The sequence below is a fragment of the Cupressus sempervirens genome, chromosome 8 (genome assembly GCF_028749045.1).
Source record: "Cupressus sempervirens isolate cs-2001-9-10 chromosome 8, ASM2874904v1, whole genome shotgun sequence".
Lineage (NCBI taxonomy): Eukaryota > Viridiplantae > Streptophyta > Pinopsida > Cupressales > Cupressaceae > Cupressus > Cupressus sempervirens.
The window spans coordinates 106,639,206-106,662,560 of record NC_143125.1 but is presented as its reverse complement, the minus strand read 5'-3'; positions in this window follow the sequence as shown (position 1 = coordinate 106,662,560).

Genomic DNA, 23,355 nt, shown 5'->3' with positions numbered 1-23,355 from the left:
CTTTTGTTAGCCTTTTCCTTTATAAAAGGGTGAAATAGGTTTTTGTTTTTACCCAAAATCATATGTGTGAGAAGGAAGATAGTGAATGTGCAAAAAAGCCAAGGACTAAGAAAGGAAAACTAAGTTTGATCAAGTGAAAAAATAGAGAAACCTAGCAGTAAAGGGCATAATAGAGAAAAATAGATTAGGAGATCAGTTTTAGACATTGAAGAGAGAATATTTGTAATTAGTTTCATAAGAAAAAACTGAAGGATCGAGTACTAAGACATTATAACTAGTGTATTAGGGTGAATCTCTTAATAGAGTGGTTTTAATAGACCTTGTTAAATCTCCTAATAGAGTGCTTACTTCATTATAATTTTAAATCATTTTATCAAGGCAGACATGATAGTCTTCAAATACTTCTAACCGAGTAGGCTCCTCAAAGATAGATCATCAGAAGTGAAAAATATTGTAGCCCTAACAAGAAAACTTTATTACTATAGTAGTGGATATTTGTGGATGTCATCCCAACCCCAATTTTACCTTCACCTTGGAGGGTTTCTAGGTAACTAAAATCTTTGTGTTATGTATTTATATTTTTATGTTGATGGATTTCATGCATAGTTAAATTTATTTCAGTTTTATAGTGCATGATTATATATTATTTAAATATGAAATGGATTAGGGGTGAATTTATCTAATTAGTCATTTTGTTAAATAAATGAAAAGTTTCATAGATCATGATTCACCTCCCCCCCCCCCCATCTAAGTATCTTGACTCCTAATAAGACTTCAACAATTGGTATCAGAGATTAGTTCTCTTGGAAGAAGTTTAACAAAGTGAGAATTTAAATCTTGGAAATGGAGGCTTACAAATTATGAAAGATTATTAAGAATCAAATGTTTGACATTCACCTTATACTACAATAACTTGGAACAGCAAGAGAGGAATTGAGAACATCCTTAAAGAAAAGAAGAGAGATGGCTATCTAGTAGAATGGCACACTTTATCAAGAAAATAACACTAAATAATTTCTTAAAAGTGGGAATTCTAGTGAAAGTAAAGCAGCAATAGTAGACCTATTGGAGAAGAACAACATTCTGAATGAACAAGTTAGAGGATTGAAGAGAGAGCATGAAATCCAATCAGTGAGGTTGTGTGAAGTGATTGAACGAAAGAAGAAAGATGAAGAAGACAAAACCATGCCCATAGAAGACAAAGGATAAAGGGCTACTAGACTTGAAGAAAGGACATTTGATGTTGAAAATTTTACAAAAAATTAGTTGGACATGATGAATTGATTGTTATTTACAAATTAGGAGTTGAACAAAAAGGAACAAAAAGGACATAAAAATTACAAATCTAAGATCACAAAGTGACCAAGTGAGGAATGAGTTGAGATATGAGAAATAACTCCTAGAGAGGATGAATACTCCAAGTGAATCTATAAGGTACTTTGAAGAACTAGTGAGATCACCAAGACCATCCAATGATACTTCTAGTCTAGGACATATCAGGCAATACTAATCTAGTAAAGAAGGAAAGTCATCCAAGAGTAGACAGAAAACAAATTCCAAACCTAAAGGTAAACCTACATATCATAATTGTAGCAAAGTAGGACACATAGAAAATATCTATAAGAGCTATATTGGTAAGAAAAATCCTAAACCTAAGTTTACTAGTAACTATTTTAACTATAAGAAACAAGGACACTAAGCACATAAGTGAAAGTAAAAAGTAATTGAAGCACCTATTGCACAAAGATTTGACAGAAATTGTTGCATTTGTCAAAAATATGGACATGAAGCTCAAGAATGAAGATCTAAGGCAAAATCTAATAGGGCATCTAAGAAGTAAACACATGCATCTAAGCAAGGAAACTCTTAAAATTAGGATTATAACACATGGTGTAATTGTTTTTATTATGGAGAGTATGGTCATATTCCTTAAAATTGCATTAGGACACATGTCAAAGGCAATTACAAGAAATGGTTGAATGGAAGCTTAGTTTGTTTTAGTTTTCACAAGGTTGGACATGTTAGTAAGAACTATAGGACCTGAGCACCAGTACCAAGTAATGAACACAACAAAGGAAAAGGAAAAGTTGACATAGAAAAAACAAACAAAGAGATGAATCAAACTTGGAAAAATAAAGTAGAAGGTGAAAGTAGTAAATCTAATGAAGCTAAGATCACCCAATCTAATGGATTGGGTTATCACACCACATCCAACTAAGAAAAGAAGGTATGTGAGGCACTATATACTTGAATGAAAAATTACATATCAGTTCCTAACAAGAATTATGATTAAAAGTCCATATATGCATGAATCAAGATACACTAGGACAGATCTAAGGGAAGAATTAAGCTACATAATTCATCTAAATAATAGGTGTCAATAATTAGTATTATGGTTTATAGATATCCAATGATCTCATATAAACTAAGTGTTCATACAAAACCAAGGTGATATATTGACTAAGCCAAGTAGTAGCGACCGAGTATTTAAAAGAAAGAACCATAAACACAATTCTATGTGAAGGCTAAGATAGTTATAATGAACATACCTCTGTACAGTGCATTTATTTTAGATCTAATTCAATAGATTTAAGGCATATATCAAATCTTAATGTTCATTTTTATTTCCTAAGTGATTTCAATGCACATATGCAATTCAAAGTCGATTAAGGTGATTTCAATGAAAGAATGAGTGAATCATAGTGTGCCACTAGTAAGATTTGAAGAACTAAACAATTGAGGTTTACAGTGTTGAGTTAAGTTTATTTTGAAGTTTTTTAAGTGAATTTTTTTAAACCCTAGTTTCAATATGGAATCTACTACATCTATATCTAGCAAAGAGATGTTGAAGGAAAGAAACACAAAGATTGTGAGGAATGATCAATGTCCTCCACCTAAATTTATAGTGTACCCTAACATTGTGATGACTAGAGATGCATCTAGCACCTTGTCATTGATTCCACCAAGAGTCTTAATGGTTCATGATGTTCAATCATGCTATATGTGAAAGATTTCAAAGATTGGAGACTATAAACTACAAGCTTCTTATGGCAAGTTATGTGAGAATTGAATGTTGAAAGATGAAAATAAGATTGCTATCGATAAAGGGCTAACTCATGCCCTAGAATTTCCTAAGGTTTTAAAAGTAGACTAGATAAATATTGTACTAAGTTGTACATGACATGAAATTATGGTTGGAAGGTGAACCAGTAAATATCAATAGAGAAATAATTCACCGAGTTACTAGTTTATATGCCACACTGGACATAGAAAAAATAATGAGATGTGTGGCAAATAATGTTTTCAAGGATTAGATAAAGGCCAAGTGGAATGGTCAAGGAACGTCTACATATGGAATTGAGGATTTGGTTATTGAGTTTGCAATGTAGGTAATTACACACAAACTATATCAATCCATAGGAAGGAAAAATAACCAATGAGAAAACATAAGGGCTAAGTGGAAAAAGAATGAATTTTGGATCATTGATTATGATCTAGAACCTTCCACTGCCATCTATTTAAGAAGGGATCAAACCCTAAAATCATGTGTGTGAGAATGAAGATAGTGAATGTGTGAATAGGCTAAGGAAAAAGAAAGGAAGACTAAGTTTGAACAACTGAACAAATAGAGAAACCTCGAAGTGAAGGGCATAACAGAGAAAATCATATAAGGAGATTAGTTTTAGACATTGAAGAGAGAAGATCAAGAATCTATTTCATGAGAAAAAAATAAAGGATTAGTTGTTGAGACATTATAATCAGTGTATCAGGGTGAATCTCCTAACAAAGTGGTTTTAATAGACCTAGCTAAATCTCCTAACAAAGTGCTTACTTCATTGTAGGTTTCAATCCTTTTATCAAGGTAGACTTAATAGTTTTTTTATGCTTCTAAATGAGTAGACCCCTCATAGGGTAGATCATCATAAGTGATCAACATTGTATCCCTAAGAGGAAAATTTTATTATTCTAATAGTGGAGATTTGTGGATGTCATTCCCACCCCAGTCTTACCTTCACCTTGGAGGGTTTCTTGGTAACCAAACTCTTTGTGTTATGTTCTTATATTTTCATGTTCATGGATTTCATGCATAGTTAGATTTATTTCATTTTTATAATGCATGATTATATATTATTTAGATATGAGATGGATTAGGAGTTAATTTAGTTAATTAGTCATTATGTTCAAGAAGTGAAAAGTTTCATAGATCCTTATCCACCCCCCCCCCCCCCCCCCTTTTAGTATCATGATTTCTAATAAGAATTCCAACAACCTCATTATGCTTGGCCTTAAGACTTAAGGAGTGTCCCTACTGGATTAAGTGAGGAAATAGGATGATTCTAATTTTTCCACAAAAATTGAAACTTTGGAGAAGATAGAAGGGTCAAGATTTGATCCAAAAATAGAAACATTGAATGCTTGGGTAATTTTAAAGGTGAAAAACCTAAACTAATTAACATCTCCAAGGGGACATAGGGAATGGCTATGGTCCAAACTATGGACAATACAAACCCCTTTTTTTTTTCAAATGAATTCATGCATAGAGCCATGTTCAATGGAGCCCAAATGACACATATGAAGAAGAGAATTGAGGAATTGTAGATAAGAGAAATGGATATGAATGAAATTATTAATAAGATGCATATAAAAAATGAGGAGGTTGTAAAACTATCATAATAGCATGAAATCCCTTCCAACGCTAGGATCCATTATTGTTCAATATCCTATGGATCCTATCATTGAGGTCAAAGGAAGAAAAATGAAGAGCTCAAATATGAGGACAAACATAAGGAATGCACTTATACAAATGTTGAGGATATCCTTTCATTCAAAATCAAAATGATTATAGGAAAGTGCAATGAAGTGTATGAATATTTTCAATATCTTAATACCATGCTCGATTTCTTCAAAGAAAACTAGGCTATATTGATGGAATTAAAGAGGAAATGAAAATCTTCCTAGTATGAATTAGGCAAACTATATGAAATAACTAAGAGGGTTCCATATGCTCCTTGGCTAATCAAGGATAATTTTAACTTATTATAATAAATATCAAAGAACCTATCCTATATTGAGTAAGAAAAACAAAAAATTGAACATAAGGTAGTACTCATTTCCTCTATTGAACATTGTATCATACCTTCCTTCATAGATGGTGATGATAAGAACAAGAGCTTGGAAGAATGGAAGAGTGAAATGATGGTATTCCCCTAAAGGTCCATGAATTGCTTCAAGGAAAGGAAATTTTTCTAGATCAATGATTTCCACACCATACTGGATAAGGTCATTGCTTTGGAGAGCAAGTTTGTCAAATTTAAAACTGATGTTCAAGTGGCCATAGGAAAGAAATGGCAAGAAATATAGAATTTCATTCTTGAGGCTTCTAGATACAAATGGTCCACTCCAATGACTACATGGTAGTACCTAAATTAGTGCAAGTGGAAATAGCAACTAATGAACATGAGGAGGTCATTGTTGGAGAATCAATAAAAAATAGCCCTTCTTAAGTTAATCTTTAGTTTATATGCATTAGTATTTTGTTAGTTATGGATAATTATGAAATGAAAATATTTGAAGCTTTCTTGCACCTTTTTGTTTTGTATAATAAAGGGTACCATGATCTCATTCAGAGGAGTTACATGTTATAAGATACCTACAAGTTATTTATATAGTTTGACATTTTGAGTATATTTCCCTCTTTATGAAATATTATAAAGTAATTTGAACTTTAATGTTTTGTTTAATTTCAAGATCTATGCAATCATTATTTTTCTATTGTTGTTCCTTATATCATAAATTAATATAAGATACTCTCCTTGTAACACCCAACTTGAGAACCCAAAAGAAATAAACCTAATATGATACAAAGTTTAGTAAACTATTTCTTTTTTTTAATTTAAACAACACAAAGTAACAATGTGGAAGCAATATATTTATACACATTGTTTACACATAAGCAATACAAATAGAGATTTCATTCCTCAAGGACTTCTTCACATTGAGTCATGTATAAGAATTTTATTAATAAATTCTAATCTTAATTACAATGTCCATATCATAACTAAATAATTGATACATAGTCTCATGATAAAATACATAAATAAAACTGATATAATGAAGCACATCCAAATAAAATCCACGATACATGGCATAGGGTATGTAACAATAATAGAAGTACAAGAATACAATACATCATCCCATAGGATCTTAAAATTCAAGATATATAATAAACAGATACAACATCTAAATAGAAATCTCCAAGATAAAAATAAGAATGATAATGATACAACTGCATCAATGAACATCTAACATCTGTCAATCCAAGGGTGACCTTAATAGTAAGAAGTCACTACCTCCCAACCACGTGGTCACCTAATCAAGCTCCCACTCCCACCATGTTGGGGAGATAATGCACGAGCTACATATGGATATCAAATCATAAAAGCAATCCTAGGAAAGGAATCCTAATAACCAAATCTATCTCAAGGGTACACAAACTATTGATAGAGAAAGATAACCAAAGTCAAAAGAACAACCATACAATACCACAATCATTGCATACCAAAATGAATAATAAGATACCATGTCCAAATCAAATATCAAAAAACAAAGAAATTTAACACTAATAGAATATCTACTTCCAAATAAAATTCTCAAATTCCAAAAGAGTAATAACCAACAAATAAATATCTATCATCAATAAAATTCCACCACCCATAATAAATAATATCCAACAACGTGTATTAACTCACAATAAATATATCTAAAAAGTATACCATTAGAAGTAAATATTAAAAATTCATGAAGGAGACTCAGGATACATACTAGGGAGTATCATCACATGAGCCAACTCTAAGGCTATCTAGGTATCCTATCAAGACTCCATCCCCCTAGTGACTCTATGCCAAACCAAAATACCCTCACATGAAGACAAGGAACTAGGCATACCTCTCACTAGGTATCATCCCAATCCCATCCTTATCCTATACAAGAATTGAAGGCATGGATGAGGTAATGTCTCTAACATATCTTTTTAATGTGAATCTAAATATTTTCATTACTATGTTATAACTTATTACACAACTTACAATGAGTTATACCAGCATCCACTTTGAGCCCTAACTCCCATCGCAAGCCACTCGCATAGAATACACCTAAACTACCTTCCCAAAAACTCACAAACCATAATTATGTCCCATGCCATAAAACTAATACTAGTCATGTTGGCATGGCTTTTCACATGTTAAAAACATTTCAAGATTTATTGTGAAAAAATGTAGTTATCCTTTTGTGATTAGGGTTTGTAGGTTGATTAATTATGCCCTAGAAAATCCCTAATTGTTATGCCCTAATATCTTTTTTGCCCTAGGTTCTTTTTTAAAAATTGGTTAACATTGTTCATATTTTTCAAATATGCATTGGATATTTTAAAATAAAGCCATGAATGAGAAAGATCACATCTGAGGGTCCATAGTTTTCACCATTTCCAAGACACTACAATATGGCATGAGCTCCATTTTTATTTTGCCACATATTTAGCAGAGGAAATCCATAATGGAGTAATTGTTATAAGTAATGCCAAAGTTGATAAGCCCTTCTGCCAGTATTACATGCTAATGTACATGTTTTTGTATAAAGGGGTTTTCATTTTCTAAAAGGAAATAAATTTGGAGTTAGAGAAGGATGGAGAAAAACTACTAGTTCAATTGTGAAGTGCAGATATGACTTGGGAGGTCACTGATGCCAACTTTGTGATATTTGAAAGATATTTTTCTTCAAAGTTAAGAATAATGTTGGTTGGAAATAATCCTAGAATACCTCAACCCTTTGTAGAATTGATCGGGCCCAAGGATCATGCCAAGGGACTAAAGGTAAGCCACAACTGGGGGGACATCATCCCATACTCAATCTCCAATGTCTTTAGAGTGTATGGTTTCCAAGGGACACCCCATGTTCTTCCTTATCAAGTGCCACTAAAGATTGGAATTGTAGAGTTATTATGGCAGATAAGAGGATTAGAAGAGAAGGAGCTAATGGGCAGATCCAGAGGTACCATTTTTCCCCATTTTACTGTAATCCATAATTTTGTTTTTACTAAGGGAGGATGAAGCATTTAGGAAATTTTTTGGATAGGTATTAGATGGCCCAATCCAATGCATGTTTTATTGATCCTAAGGGATTTTATGATATGTTTAAGCATATAACTAAGCCTAAGCCTTATGCACATTTTGTTTACTTTCTTAAGGATATAATTACGAATGAATTTTCATTAGAGGAGTAGAAAGTTAGGAAAGAAAAATGGAAAGTGTATAGTTGAATCCTTAAGTTTTTTAATGCTTTAGATCCAAAGTATGACCCCCTAGATAAAATAAAATATTGGGGAAATAAAATTAATATGCTTATGAATAATTTTGTTGGGTTCATGCAAACCTTGAATGAGAAGAAGACAATTTTGGTTCAAGCCAATCTAGATCAAGCTCTTGGAATAGAGAAAAGATTGGCAAGTAGAGCCATCATAAACCCTGGTCAAGATAAATTGCAAAAGAAAGTAGGGTATGTTGTGACAAGAAATATAAGTGTAAAGCATGTTCCCCTATATAAGAGATAGCTCTCAAAGAGGCCTCCTACAACACCAACTGCTAAAAACCAGAAATTAGAACAAGGATCTTCTTCAAGAGTTGAGGAGTACTCCCATTTATAGACCCCCATTCACATAGATGATGAAGACACCTTGAGGGAGCAATTGAGGTAGATGGGAAGTCAAGGAGATATTGTGATAACTATAGCAGAGGTAGAAGAAGGATCACCTACAGAGCCTCCCATGTTATTATGATCTCTCATTATACAAGATTTTAGAGGCAAAGAAATTGATCCTGTTATCGAGAAAGAAACAAGGAAGTTTTTGAAGGATGAAGATTTTTTCAAGTCTAGGGCATTCATCCAATTTTTATGAAGAAATGATACATAAAATTTTGAGGCCAAATACAAACAAATAAAGACATAGCAACCTACTAGATAGGACTTTGAGATTGAAGAGGACGTTAAGGCTAACCTCATTGAGGAATTTGGTTATAATAACAACTGTGGGGGGAAGACAATTGTTGAAAGACTCGAGATTCCTAATACTAATTGAATGGGACATTGCTAATGCAATAATCTTTGATGCATTAAGAAAAGAAAAAGAGATGAAATTCAGGACCAAGGATGAATTATTGCAAGCCCATAAAGGGGTTATATATAGTGATGACCATAAAGATTTAGTCATGTCGTCCATACAGAAGAGAGACAAGACCAAAATTTAGGAGGTCTTAGACTCTTAGCACACATATAGTCTCATGATATACAAAGTCGAAGAGGTAGATAGTGAAAAGTTCCCTTGATGAATAACTAGCAGATTTTGGGGTTGTGGTTGCTGCAAAGGATAAGAATAAGTTTTTAGAGTTAAATGAGAAATTTGAAAAACTATTGGAGGCCTATGATGAAAGGGGAAGAATAATTTACCAATTAGAGAATAAAGTTGCTAATATGGAGAAGCACTTTGGGAAGAGAAATGTAGGTAGGTAGTTTAGGCAACTTAGAATTGTAGCTCGTCCTCCCCCTATGCTATTATTTAATATTGAACCCATTGTAGAAATCCCAAGCACACCTCAATATTCAGAGTTTTATATAGCTCATGAGCTAAATGAGGAGAAAGCCAAAATATGGTCACTACATGTGGAACTAGGCATCCAGCATGAAGACAAAATTAGGGACACAATTTTGTATCTAGTGGACAAGGTACATTGGCCCCTTTTCTACTTAGAATTGTCAAAATTGGTAGAGATATGGATTGAATTGAATAATAATGAAGCCAACTTGAAGCCAATTTTGAATAAGTGGATCAAGAAAACACGATGCTCTCACTACCCTATGTTGCTCAGTTATTGATCACTCTAATGATCAAAGAGCAAAAACTTTTGATCAGGCCAATAATCTCCTAAATTTTGATCATATGAGGGACCTACTATAGAGAAGATTAAATTTTTGTTTCTCTAAATACCTCAGTAAAAAAATTGATATTTTCCCCCATACACTCAAGGGTGTAGGTATAATAAAGGACAAAGAGGAATGAGAAAATGAGCTGAAAGAATTGATGACTATCAGGCTAAATAAAGACAACTATATTTGGTTTACAAGAACCACTAAAGAGGTTGTACAAGTTCAAATATTTTTTTATTCTTTCAAGTAATATTTTGATGAACTAAAGAAATTGGGAAAGGATGTTTTAAAGAGGGAGAACAAAATATTGAATTATAATTGGCCAGATGAAATAGTTTTTAACAGGTGGATGGTAGACTACTCTCCAGTAGTGCAACTATTGCAAATAGAATTTGAGGAAATCATTATGGACAAGACAACTATTATAGTAGAAATACAACTTTAGTTGATAAAGCACTTCAAGAAAATGATAAAGAGACAAATCAACTTACTACAATTGTGGATGTACCCAACCAAAATGATGTCTGGTAGACAAAAAATTAGTTACCATAAATATCTAGTTATGAGAGCCTAATACAGAATATGAAGGCCAAGAGGTCCCACAACTTAAGGAACAACATGTGGAGCAAGATCAATCATCAAGTGTAGTGGATGTACAAGAAACTACTACAATAGAACTAGCCCCACTACAAAGGAACCAATGAAGAGGCCACTCTATTACTAAAAGCTAAAGATCATCAATTTTGTCTTTTCCTGTCCAATATTTGATGTTGACAGTTTTGTCTATTTGTAAAAAAAAATTTAACTAAAGTTTTCATTTTCCCTCTATGCTTAAAGCTCGTTGCAACTCACACTACATAAGTGAGTTTCCAAGGCTAGAAGAGGGTCTGAGTTTTATTTTCATTTCGCATGAGTCTATGAAAAGATGGAGTTGGTCCATGTATATTGTAAAACAACTCTAAAAATTGAATACAAAAAGTTATAGTTATCGGTCCATTATTTTGTCTTTCTGATAGAGATGAATATTGAGTTGTATAGAATTCAAAGAAATGAATACAAATATTGAGAGTTGATTTCTTTCTAAATCTTGTCTCTTTCCTTTTTTTTTGTTTTGTTCTTTGAGATCTAATAACAAAGTTTATTATATTTCAGTTGTAATTCACCTTGAATTATATTTCAATTTCCCTTTGCTAGTAATATAATGGATTATGTAAATGCTTAATGAAAGTTGAAAGAACATTATGGTTTTAAATAAAGATATGGTAAGTATGAGATCTAGAAATGAATATAGATAAGTCTTTGCACAAAATGTTGAGATAAGATCTAGAAATAGGTGTGATCTATGTTATTTGTAACCCAATGGATAAGGTACTAGCTATCCTTGTGAGTTAAAATGAATGGAATGTTTTGCACAATCTAGAAATATTAAAATCAATCAATATTTTACAATTCTATTATTCAAATGTGAAGTGTTGGCCTATACTTGATTCATGGTGTCTAAAGTTTGATGAAATAGCTAGTTATCATATATATAATACCATTGAGTTAGAAGAAAGAAGGCTCAAAAATCTATTGTTGTTGGAGTTCATGTTAAGAATTATAATTTTTTAGAGTAGATAAAGTTGAATTCTTGAGGTAAACCTGCCTGAATCTTGTATAGTTCAAAGTGGTGAAGACTATAATATCTTGTTAGTTGGTCCTTCTTCTTTTTTTTAGAATGCCTAAAATGGTTTTTAGCTAATTACGAGGTTTTCTAGAATCATAAAAGGTTTTTTCAATTCTATCAAATTAGGAGCCAAAAAGTTGAATGTAGTTCTTAATAGACAACCCAAAAATAACATTGGTTCTCAACCCTAAGCTGTCATAATTTGCACAAAAAAAAAAAAAAAAAATTCCACTTTGAATCATAAAGCACATCATGACATCTAGTCAAATAATATCATAAAATAAAATTCAAAGATACCTCTAGTGCACATCCTACATTGGCCAACTACAAGACTTTAAAAAAATATAAGACACACATAGTTTTCAGCCATATGATTTAATATCATTTTCTATGTTTAGATTGATTCATAAGGATGTGTTTAGCAATAAAGTAAGAAAATACATGTTTATATAAATTGTTAGGCTAATATACTTATTAAAATGAATAAATCTTTAATTATCAAGGTTATCTGTGCATATAAAATATGACGCACTATTATCATTTTAATATTCAAAAATCATAAATGTTAATGGGTTGTGGGGGGCTAAACCTTGTAAGGACCTAGAAGAGAAACCCAAATGCAAAGCTCCCAACATTGGATAGACAAAGGTTAATTTTAATGGAGCAGAAAAAAGGAACCCAAGCCCCTCTAGAACAAGCACAATAGTAAGAAACAAAGAAGTAAATATTATGGTCATCACTACAAAAAATGTTTCTGATGGCATAAAAAACTAGGCGGAATGTCTGGTTGTAGTGGAGGCTATATTACTTGCCCACAAAATTGGAGCTTGGAGAGTGTACCTAGAAGGTGATTCCCAGGGAATCTTGAGGAGGAGAAGAAGCAAAAAATTAGAGTGGTAGTAAGGCCTTCCATCCCTGATAACAATATCCATTGGCAAGTGTTTGAGTCTGATGAGAAAATTGTCAATTTCTTGCAGAATGAGGTAGAATTTTCAGAGAGAAATCAGTCAAGACTACAAGATCAGTATGGTGACCAAATTATTAACCTCATCTCCTACAAGTTGCCTAAAGGTATCATTACCTTAGAGAGTGTTTTTAATCCTGATAACCAAGAAAGAGGTAGAGGCATGAACCTAGCCGCTAATGAAGATGATCATATTTCGGTCATGGTTGCTGATGGGAAATTATTGAACATGGGGAAGGTATGTTCTAAAATTGAACAAGAAAATTTTATTCATCTATGTAAGGAATTTAATGATGTATTTTCTTAGACATATGATGACTTAAAGGGCTTTGACCCAAGGTTATTTCAGCATACCATAGATCTAGTTGATAATGTAAAACCAGTAAGACAAAAGCAAAGGCCGGTGAATCCTAAAATTGAACCCTTATGAGAAAGGAGCTATCCAAATTGATTGAGGCCCACATAATTTTCCCTATCAAGCACTCATCATGGGTAGCAAACCTTGTCCCTATTAGGAAGAAGAATGGGGAAATTAGATTGTGCGTGGAATTTAGGGACCTTAACCAAGCTTCCCTTAAAGATCACCATCCTCTCCCTTCTATGGAGTAGATTTTGTCCAAGGTCAATGGTTCAAAGATCTAGTTACAATCAAGTGTTGGTTAAGGAGTCTGATAGATACAAGATTGCATTTACCACTAAATGGGGTACCTATGCTTATTGTAAAATGCCATTTGCACTAACCAATGCAAGTGCTACATTTCAGAAGGCAATAGAGATGGCCTTCAAAAGATTGATTGACAAGTTTGTCTTAGTTTACCGTGATGATATCACTGTGTATTCAAAGGATGTAGAAGATCATTTTGATCATCTAAGACAAGTATTCCTAAGATGTAGAGAGTTTGGGGTTTCCCTTAACCCAAGAAAGTGTGTCTTTGGTACTAACCAAGGAAAATTATTAGGACATATTGTATCTAAGGATGGCTTAACCATTGATCCAAAGAGAACAAAAGCAATACTTGCTCTCCCCCTTCCTAAACACAAGAAAGGGTTGCAAAGTTTCCTAGGAAGAATAAATTTTGTGAGAAGATTTATCCCAAATCTTGCTACCATGGTGAAACCTCTTACAGCTATGCTCAAGAAAGGTATGGTCTTTGCATGGACCAAGGAAGGGAAGGAAAGTTTTGAATAAATCAAGGCAGCCATAGCCTCAGCCCCTACTCTCATGAATCCAAATTTTGAGAAAGATTTCATTATTTATACCTTAGGTGGTGAGTCAAGTATCTCTGCTATCTTGACTCAAACAAATGGCAAGAATGAAGAGCAGTCCATATCTTTCTTTAGTGAAGGGCTTAAGGAATATGAAGATAAATACAACTATGTCGAGAAGCAGGCCCTTCGAGCCATCAGAGCTTTAAAGAAATTCAGACACCTCCTATCCCATAATAAGATTCATTTGTTAGTACCCCATGCCAGTGTGAAGGATTTCCTTTTGAGAAAGGATATTAGTGAGAAAAGAGCTGGCTGGATTACTAAGGTGATGGAATATGATGTTGACATCCAAATCACCAAGCTGCTAAGAGGGAGGGGGTTGTGTAAACAAATGTTATCATCTCAAGAACCCAATGAGGAAGCTACTATGATACTGATAGAGCAACAAGAGGTAAGAAATGGTGGCCCAATGAGTTGGATGGATGACATGAAGAGTTTCTTATTAGGGAATGGATAACCTAGGGGATTAGATAGAAGTAAAAGGAGATAGTATAGATTGCAATCAATTCCTTATGTCATAGTTGATGGTGTCCTTTTTAGAAGAGATTTTAATGGAACCCTACTAAGATGCTTTGATATAGATCAGACTAAAAGAATAATCAAGGAGCTTCATGATGGTCCTGATGGTGGCCACTTCTCAGCTAGAACAACTGCAATGAAGGTCATGAGGGCTGGTTATTACTGGCCATCTCTGTTTCATTATTGTCATAAGTATGTGAGGAAGTGTGAAAAATGTACCTTCTTCTCTGGAAAACAAAGACTTGCAGCTCTTCCCCTTCATCTTATCTAGGTGGATCATCCTTTTGCTCAATGGGGATTGGATTTCATAGGCCCTATCAATCCTCCTTCTAGTTCTAGCCATAAATAGATTTTAGCTACTATAGATTACTTCACCAGATGGACAGAGGTAGTCGCATTGAAGGATTACATTGAATCTTCAGTTGTTGAGCTTCTTGGTGGAATTGTAACCATGTTTGGTGCCCCTTCAACCATTATTTCAAATAATGCAAAGTCTTTTGTTGGAGCTCAGATTTGTGCATTGGTAGTGGACCATAATATCTATTTAAGCACATCCTCAAATAATTATCCTCAGGGTAATGGTTTGGCTGAGTCCTCCAACAAGAACCTAATTAGAATCATCAAAAGGATAGTTGAGGATAACCAAAGGTGTTGGCATAAAAGGTTAGGGATTGCACTGTGGGCTGATAGGATAACACCTAAAAGATCATTAGGGAACTCTCCATTTGTATTGGTATATGGAAAAGAAGCAAGGCTTCCAATTTCATTGGAGTTCCCAACCCTAGAGTTAGCTCATCAGTTGGAACTAATTGAAAATGATGCCATAATAGTGAGAATGGCAGAGCTGATGGAGCTAGAAGAGAAAAGAAGTAAAGCCATGCAGACCCTAGAGACACACCAGTAGCAAGTAAAAAGGAGCTTTGATAGGAAGGCTAGGGTCAAAACTTTTAGAGAGGGAGACCTGGTTCTGAAATGGGATGTAGATAGGGCAAAATTGGGAAGACAGTCAAAGTCTGATGCATTGTGGAGTGGTCCCTATCAGATTGTTAGTTGCAAGTAGGCCAATGCTTTCCAGTTAAGCAAGCCTGTTGGTGAAATTTGGCCCATCCTAGTCAATGGGATTTATCTTAAGTCATGTTTCTAACAAGGTTTGAGGTCCCATGTACATATTATTTTAGTTATGTTCTCCATTTATTTCCTATTTTCTAAGAAGTGCATCAGCACAGGGTTGTCTCTCTATGATACAGCAAGTCCCAAATTTTTGAAGGTTGCAGATGGAGGTTCGTCTCTAGTTCTAGTTGCAGAGATAGGGTTTTTCATCTCAGAAGTAGGGTTAGGGTTTCATAGTGCTCAAGATCCACATCTTTTTGACTCTATAACCCAATCGATGCTTCAGGCCACTGGTCATATGCATAGCTAGCTAGCATCCCCTATGAGTCGCCAGAAATGTTACATTTTGTGCCCCCCGCCAAATATTTGAATTTCAAACACATGCCAACCCAATGGTCACTTTTTGGTTTATATTATTTTAAACATCCCAAGATTATCAAAAAATTAAAAAATAAAACTTATGATATGTCTCTAAGAGCCCACAAGTTCACGATCGTCAGATCTTCCCCAGATCAATGGTTGGCGCTATGTCACTTTTAAAAGTTGCATGATGTTTTGCATTAATGACATAGCGCCCTTCTGTCACATGTCAGGTGGGTCTCCTTTTCCCTTATTATTTCTCTAGCACTGAGTTTTGCTAGTTCCATGGTGGGCGCCATGGCGCTATCAAAAAATTTGGGTTGCTCGCAGTTAGCGACATGGCGCCTAAACAAAAAAGTGATCCTATGGCAAGGTTTGAAAATATAGTAGGTCCCAAGTGTGCCCCATTAGATATCGTGGTGTAATTTTTTAGACAGTTTGGCACGTGGCTAGTTCTTGCTAGTTGGTACATTGATAGATCAATCCATCTTGCTAATCGCCAGATCAAGGAACATCTACAGTATGCATTATTGCACCATTGAGAGTTGCACGATATATACCCATAGTGACATAACACCTCGGCGACGTGTGGCATAGTTGACGTCATGGGCCCACTTTCTCATAAGGTATCAATAGGTGGCTTGTCTTCCATGGTAGCTATCAAGAAAGTTAGAGTACAAAGGCAAATCTCATTGGCCCATCTAGTTGACTAGATATGCAATCATACAAAGAGTTTGAGCATTGTAGATGTGAATTAGATCCACGGCAGGCGCTATCTTGCTATGGAGAACTACGAGGATGTTAACATTAGTGACATAGTGCCCTTTTGCCACATGGATCAGTGGGGCCAAGTGTTATAAAGCTATGGGGATGGTATCAGTTTGGGCTAATTCAGATGCCAGGTGTTTCATGGACACAGAAGTCTTAAGGGAAAGTGCAGGAAATGGTGAGTCTTCATGATTGTCAAATTCGAGAAGATCTATGGCGGGCGCTATCTCGCTATGAGAAAGTGCTCAAAAGATATTCATAGTGACATAGCACCCTGGTGACACCTGTCCTAAATGACATTATGGGCCTGCCCTCCTTGCAAAAAGATACTTGATGAGCCCTCATCGTTCGATGTGATCTGATCCACAGTTGGCGTTATGTCTCCATGAAAAGCTAGGAGGATGTTACCTTAGAAACATAACACGTTGTCACCACATGTCTCTATGGGACTAATTTCTCTGTGAATCACCATTTGGAAACCATGTGTTGCCAACTATATTACAGATTGTTGAGGTGTTGCCAGATGTTTCATGGGCCTAGAAAGTTTTAAGGGCTAAGCGCGGTAATGATGAGTCTTCACGATCGTCAGATCTATCGAGATCAACAGTAGACATTATGTCACCATGAAAAGCTACAGGAATTTTATCCATGGTGACATAGCACCCTTTCACCACGTGTCTCAGTGGGTCTAGCAGAAGTAGAAACAGTTAGAAGAACCGATAGTTAATATGACCATCACAGTTGGAGTTTGAGAAGGTGGCACGGTTAGTAACAAAGGAGGTGGTCAACCATGTAAGACCCCTTATGAGGTGGCAGAAATAAAAGAAAGTATTGTTCCATGTGGCTCATTCCAATGCTAGAGTTAGTTGACTTGCTGATGCTGCTAATTCATGCACCAGAAAATGATAAGAAATCAGGTTTTGTCACACGATTTGATCTCTGTGATCATTTCTAACCACTAGAAGTAAATGAGAGATAAGAGGAACACTCCACCACCCCACCTGATCTATCTACCTAGTTAGAGCATAGTTATGGCACCATTCCTATCTTCTCAAAGCATTATTGACATAGAATATCAGATATGATTGCATCCAGATTAGATTTTCTTCATGATTATTCTCTGCAGAACTTGATGGCAGGTTGTTGCGAAGTAATTGCATGAAGAGGACATCCCAGTTATGCCTGAACTATAAAGGCAATTTTGTGAACTTTGTAAAAAAGTTGACCATTCTCTGTTGTTCTCTACTATTGCTCTAGAATTCTAGTGTAAATTTCCCTTTGCCTCTGAATTATATGATTCTCTATCTTATCTCCTTCAGCCATTGGTATGAAAGTGCAAGAATTCTTTTCCTTTGCCATTGTTTTGTGGAAGTCTATAATTTGCATGACTGTATCTCTTCTAGCTTGTGAATGATATATAAGTGAAATATCCCCTTCCTTATGTCATTCATCTTGGTCTTCTGATCTGCATGTGATTATTTGATTAAAATAAGTCTGAATGTGTAATATCCTTAGTTTTATTCTGGTTCAATAGTGCATATATGGGAAAAGATTGGTCTGAACACTCTATTTTGGTCCATCACCTCTTTAGATTAGATTAGGTAGATTTTCCTTCATGCTCTCCTTCTCACTTTTCCTCTCCAAGAGTAGTTAAGTGCATCCTGATAGTAAGAGGAAGTCGGCCTTCTCTGGAGACTCAACCTCATAGTTCAAGTCCCATAGCTTGGAGGTTGTTTCCATGTTTCACTAGGTTGTCCTCATGCATAGACTTTGGAAAAGGGTGCAAACCTAAGTGACAACAGTTTTTGGCACACCTGGTGGGACTCACTTTTCAAAAAATTTCAAGCCTACTGTTGTCAAAAGGGAATATTTCAAGATCAATACTTAGGAGATAGTACTAGCTTCAGTGTTTAAGCCTTCAAGATGATCATTCTTCAAAGTACTTAGCAACTCTAAGCTTCAATACATGTCTAGTTCTAGACCAAAGTTGCAGTGATTCATGCCCAGAGTTGAAACAAGGACATCTTCTAGAGGTAAGTTTCATTATCAAGAGCTCTCACTTTCAAACTCTAGAAGAAGGAAGACTAGAATATCTTTATCACCAATTAGGAGTGCAGTAGTAACAAATACCCCTACAAGATCTATCTCTACTCCTCCTACTATTAGATCTTAGCCTAGATTGCCATCAATACATATCAATAGGTCACTTGTCTATATGGCATTGCCTAGAGCTCATACCTTTGCCACCTTTAATGGTGGGAACACTCTCCTATTAGCCCAAAGACATGACATACCAGTAGCTGCCCTCAAAAGTATACCAGAGTTTACTAATGAAACTTCTATCTCTCCCTCAGAACATATTCAAGAGGTTGCAAATGTCTACAATATTCATGGTGTTACAGAGGATGATGTTGTAGTTAGGCTCCTAGCCTCATCTTTGAAAGGAAAAGCACTAAAATGGTATAGAGGTTTAGCTCATGGTTCTATAATAGATTGGGATGGATTAGGAGCAGGATTGTGCAAACATTTTGAGGATAAGAGTGACTATTTGTCACTTTTAGAGCAGTTAACTACTATAAAAAGAGCCCCCCATGAATGTATGACTAATTTTAACTATAGATTTCAAAAGACATGGGATAGAATACCTACTTTAGTGAAGCCTACCCCTGGTAATTCCTTCTTGCATTACCTTAGAGCATTTAACAGTGATATTGCCACCACAATCCAAACTATGGGAGGAGATACCTTGCCTAACGCTTATGATATAGCAATAAGGGTAGAAAATATATTGATATAGGGAGGTAAACTAGCTCCAAGGCCTCTTATGCCTTTCTTCCCTAATGTTCCAAATCATCAACTAGCAATGGCTCTCCTTCCCACAACTTCTAAATCACAATCCCTTAATCCAGTCCCTCAAACTTCCACATCCTTAATTGGGATAGATGAAATCAAAGAGATGATGCAATCTCTGATGCAGAACATGGATAAAAGAGAAAAGAACCTAGAGAAAAGATTGCAAGATCATTGGAAGAAGTTGGAGGATAACTCCTCTATGACGCACAAAGTAAGCAACAAGGTGGTGACTTTAGAAAGATAGCAAGCTCAAAGTAGTAAGCCTCATCAATTGCAATGTCAAATTCCAAACAATGGTAGGCCTCCAAATCCTAATCACTGGAACAATTCTTTTGATCAGAGTAGGTAGGGCGGCCATGCTTCAACCTCAAATGTAAACCAAAATAGGGCCATAGTCCCTCAAAACAATATGGCTCAAGATCAAGATTTTTATCCATCCTACAATTACTCCTATGCCTATTGCACATGTCAGAAGGCTGAATCTTTTATGGCCTTGACAGTCCAAGAACCAATAGCAAAATAGTCACCCAAAGAGGACCAATTTAAAGATTCCTCAAATATGCAAAGACAGGGTTATTGCTCTTTTATGAATCATCAAATGGAGGAGCATTGTACTGTAAACCAAGATTCCATTGCTCATAACACTAGAAGTAAAAGAAGAGCTATGGAAGATGTTGTCCCTCCTCCACCTAATCAGGCCTCAACTTCAAGTGCAATATCTCATGAGCAAGCAGCAAATAATCAATCAAGTACCTTTTAGCAGCAAAGGCAAAATCATGATACAAAAAATACAAGTGATCCCCAAGTGATTCCATATCAACCTCATACAATTGCAGCTCCTCAAGTTTCTACCAAAACACCTGCTATGCCATTTAGTGTGATAGAGAAAATGAAGAAGACAAATGTGAATATCTCCATGTGGGATGTTGTTGCTACTATACCCATAAAAAAGATGTTTCTGCAGCAAGAATTGGAAAAGATTGAACCAAAGGATCAAACACTTAGCATGGGAAGTGCCACAAGCCTAGTAAAACCATCAAGGGAGGTAGAAACAAGCAAAAAGGTCAGACCTCCTCCATTCTATGTTTCTCTAATTATAGGAGGCAAACTAGTCCACAATTACATGATTGATTTAGGGGCTAGCAGTTCAGTGATGCCTAGGTGTGTTGCTGATGCTTTGGGAATGAAATATGAGCCCATTGTTAGGGATGTATTACAATTGGATGGTAGTACTATTAGGACTATAGGAATTCTTAGGAATGTGGAGATGGCCTTACATGCATGTCCTAGTTGTACCGTGACCCAAGATATCTTTGTTGCTGAGGTCAAGCCATATTTTTCCATCTATCTGTCAAGGGACTTTACTGCCCAAATAGGTGGTTACATATCTTCTAACTGGTCATATATGTTTTTTAGAACAAGGTATGGAGCCAATGTTTCAATTAGAGCAGAGCCTCAAGCTCTCCATCATACTGAAACCTACACCTCTAATGCCATCAACATGAATTGCCCTATTCTAGAGATGGATGAAAATGACATAGTGAATGAGCCCACCACTTCCCTAGCAGAGATACCTGATTTCTTCTTGGATGAGTGGGTTGATGCATATCATTTTGATTCTACATCAAAGATCCTTGAGATAGGTCTCAGTACATATTGTATATTGGAAAAAGATGCTCTAGTTCCCAATCTTGTGGAGACTAAAGAAGATATGAGTGGGATATGGAGTATGTACTTTGATGGAACAAGAAATAAAAATGGATTAGGGGTTAGTGTGATGTTGATTTCTCCTACACAAGTAAGGTACTACTTCTCCTTTAGGTTCCAATTCAGTTGCACCAATAATGTAGTTGTGTATGAATCCTTGATTCAAGGTCTCCTACTTGCTCAAAAGAGAGGAATCCAAGCCTTAAGGGTGTATGGGGATAGTGAGTTGGTGGTTAATCAAGTGAGAAATCAGAATGTCACCAAAAATGGTTTTCTCAAGTCTTATTAATATAGGGTATGGGATTTTCTTGAAGGTTTCAATGTATTTAATATTCAAAGCATCCCTAGAAAAGATAATAGACATGCTGATAGACTTGCAGCAATAGATGCATCTTATGATGTGCTGGGGAATCTTGAGGAGGAGAAGAAGCAAATAATCAGAGTGGTAGTAAGGCCTCCCATCCCTAATAACAACATCCATTGGCAAGTGTTTGAATTTGATGAGCAAATTGCCAGTTTCTTGCAAAATGAGGAAAAAAATTTAGATAGAAATCAGTCAAGACTGTAGGATCAGTATGGTGACAAAATTATTAACTTTAGCTCCAACAAGCTGCCTAAAGGTCTCATTACCTTAGAGAGTGTTTTTAATCCTGATGACCAAGAAAGAGGTAGAGGCATGAACCTAGCCGCTAATGAAGATGATCAAATTTTGGTCATGGTTGCTGATGGAAAATCCTTGAACATGGGGAAGGTATGTTCTGAAATTGAACAAGAAAATTTTATTCATCTATGTCAAGAATTTAATGATGTATTTTCTTAGACATATGATGACTTAAAGGGCTTTGACCCAAGATTATTTCAGCATACAATAGATCTAGTTGATAATGTAAAACCAATAAGACAAAAGAAGAGGTTGGTGAATCCTAAAATTGAACCCTTAATGAGAAAGGAGCTATCCAAATTGATTGAGGCCCACATAATTTTCCCTATCAAGCACTCATCATGGGTAGCAAACCTTTTCCCTCTTAGGAAGAAGAATGGGGAAATTAGATTGTGTGTGGACTTTAGGGACCTTAACCAAGCTTCCCTTAAAGATCACCATCCTCTCCCTTTTATGGAGCAGGTTTTGTCCAAGGTCAATGGTTCAAAGAGGTTTTCATTTCTTGGTGGATTTTCTAGTTAAAATCAAGTTTTCGTTAAGGAGTCTGATAGATACAAGACTGCATTTACCACTAAATGGGCTACCTATGCTTATTGTAAAATTCCATTTGGGCTAACCAATGTAGGTGCTACATTTTAGAAGGCAATGGAGATGGCCTTCAAAAGATTGATTGAAAAATTTGTCTTACTTTACCTTGATGATATCATTGTGTATTCAAAGGATGTAGAAGATCATTTTGATCATCTAAGATAGGTATTCCTAAGATGCAGAGAGTTTTAGGTTTCCCTTAACCCAAGAAAGTGTGTCTTTGGTACTAACCAAGGAAAATTATTAGGACATATTGTATCTAAGGATGGATTAACCATTGATCTAGAGAGAACAAAAGCAATACTTTCTCTCCCCCTTCCTAAACACAAGAACAGGCTACAAAGTTTCCTAGGTAGAATAAATTTTGTGAGAAGATTTATCCCAAATCTTGCTACCATGGTGAAACTTCTTACAGCTATGCTCAAGAAGGGTATGGTCTTTGCATGGACCAAGGAAGGGAAATAAAGTTTTGAAGAAATCAAGGCAGCCATAGCCTCAGCCCCTACTCTCATGAATCCAAATTTTGAGAAAGATTTCATTCTTTATACCTTAGGTGGTGAGTCAAGTATCTCTGTTGTCTTGACTCAAACAAATGACAAGAAAGAAGAGTAGCCCATAGCTTTCCTTAGTGAAGGGCTTAAGAAATATGAAGATAAATACAGTTATGTAGAGAAGCAGGCCCTTGCAGTCATCAGAGCTTTAAAGAAATTCAGACACCTCCTATCCCATAATAAGATTCATTTGTTAGTATCCCATGCCAGTGTGAAGGATTTCCTTTTAAGCAAGGATATTTGTGAGAAAAGAGCTTGCTGGATTACTAAGGTGATGAAATATGATGTTGACATCCAAATCACCAAGCTGGTAAGAGGGAGGGGGTTGTGTAAACAGATGTTATCATCTCAAGAACTCGATGAA